Genomic DNA, 2,234 nt, shown 5'->3' on the forward strand with positions numbered 1-2,234 from the left:
GTGGGGGGGGGAGGATGTGGGGGAGGCCAGAAGATCAGATTCCCAGGATCTACCCTGCTGGGAGCGTCAGCCTGGGATCTTTGGCCCCCCTCATCCTCCCAATACGGCTCCACACCTGGGCATCTACCCTATCCAGGGATCTGCAGGGATCCATGGTCCTGAGACCATGGCCCCAACACCCTGCTGGGCAGGGTGAGAATTTCTCTCTCAGGACAGGGCTCCAGGGCCAGTGGAGAACACTGTGTCCCAGCCACTCTCCCAGCCTGAACTCTCAAGCTCTCTAGGGACTTCCGGTGGGGAGGGAGGGAGCTGGGAACTGCCTGCTGCCGGGCCCAGGGGCCCAGAAGCCTGTGTACGCTGAGGGTCAGGGGATATGGGGCTAGGGCCATCTTCTTGCCTCAGTTTCACCGATTGTGAAGTAGGAAGTGGGAAGCGCACTGCCCAGCCTGGCCCCAGCAAGGCCACAAGATGCTCTGCCCACTGGAGTGACCCATTCTCCCGCTGCAGTCCGAGGCTTCTGAGGGCCCAGCTCTCTGCTCCTGGCACAGTGCTCCTCCTCCCCATTCCGATTTCACTTCAGACTCGATTCACAGACCCCTAGCCCCTCTTTTTGTTTTGTTTTGTTTTGTGTTTTTGAGTTGGAGTCTCACTCTGTCGCCCAGACTGCAGTGCAGTGGCCGCTCCCGGTCCTGCTGGGCTCCAGCGATCCTTCCGCCTCAGCCTCCCAAGGCGTGGGATTACAGGCTGAGCCACCGAGCCCGGCTAAGCCCCTCTTTTTAACCTTGCAACTTGGGCTTTCCACCCAGGCCCCAGGGCTAGACCCATGCCACCCCCAACCAGAACCTGAATTCTACCTTCATGACTCTCCTGGCTCTGCTGTCCTTCCTCGTCCCATGGCCTGAGGACTGGACAGGAGGCCCCCTCCCGACACACACTCCACCCCCCTCCGTGGGCCTCCTGCCTCCCTCCTGGGAACGTGGCCAACTTCCTGTCCTGGGACTTGAGGGAGGGAGGTGGTTGGGGCCTTGGAAAGGGGGGAGTCACCTTCCTAAAACCTAAGGGGTTAATAGCCTGGAGGTCTTCAGCCCCATGCCCTGGACAGCAGCCCCTGGGACTGGCTGTAGCTGTCACTTGAAAGAATGTGCAAATGTGCGGCTCTCATTTGCAAGGTATTTACTGAATGTCCTAGTGCTCAGGCTACTCCTCCAGCTCTGGCTTCTCCCACGGGGTCCCTTCCCTCCTCTCCCTCAGGCCCATGGAGATGGAGGGCCAGTCTGATCTGCATTCCCTGGGATGAGATAGAAGTGATAGGAGGACCTGCCTGGGCTGGGGCTAGCCTGAGGCTTCTCCCTGAAGCTCCAATTCTCCAGGCCAGGAAGTGTGTCCCCAGGGTACCTTGGCCGGAAGGTGGCATCTGTGTGGCAGACCTGGGCCCCCAGCCTGTAACTGGAGAGGGGCACGGGCTCTGCAACCCACCCCCATCCTGCCAGGCCTGGCTGTGTCCCAGGACATTCCAGGCCCCTGGCCAGTGTGGGCAACTGGGCCAGGCCTGGTCCTGCACCCAGCCCTGTCGGGGGAGATGGGGCACTGCTGCAAGGGAGGTGGATGGGGTGACTTTTCTGCCCCATTCCTGTCTCCTCCCATGGGGCATAGCGCTGGCCAGGACTCCTCCGTGTTCTATGCAGCCTGCTGCCTCAGAGGTGCTGGGGCCCCTCTCGCCCAGAAGGCCCTCAGCATCGCTTGCCTGTCATCCGTCTCACTCCCCGCCCAAACCAGAAGCAGGAACCTAAGCAGTAGCCGAACGGGTAGGGGATCCTAAGTCTGGTGGGGTGGTCAGGTTCGCTGTGGCTCCAGTCCCTTGCCATCCTGTGGGGCACCTCTGGAGGTGGGGATAGGACCCCAGTCCTGAGAGAAGTCGCTCACGGGGAGAGGGCGAGGAAGGCATCACCAGACCCCCTTGGACCCTCACCCTTCTCCCGCCTGGAATATTCCAGAGCCCGGCCCCCTCTCCCCAGCCGGGCCCCCTCTCACTCTAAAGCCCTGGGTTTGTTTGGAGAAACCCCTCCACCCACACCCCCCTTCCTGGAAATAGCTGTGGTTGGAAGAGAGGCTGGGAGCCCGGTCGCGCGAAGGAGGGGTGAGGCCCAGGGAAGAAGGGGGCGGAGGCGGGCTGCACGGGTGTGCCCAGGGGACCGGGGCAGGGGCAGAAGGGGCCGCGGAGTGGGACGGGCGAG

Source organism: Carlito syrichta, unplaced genomic scaffold (assembly GCF_000164805.1).
Source record: "Carlito syrichta isolate Samal-C Ts95f unplaced genomic scaffold, Tarsius_syrichta-2.0.1 Scaffold309471, whole genome shotgun sequence".
NCBI classification, from domain to species: Eukaryota; Metazoa; Chordata; class Mammalia; order Primates; family Tarsiidae; genus Carlito; species Carlito syrichta.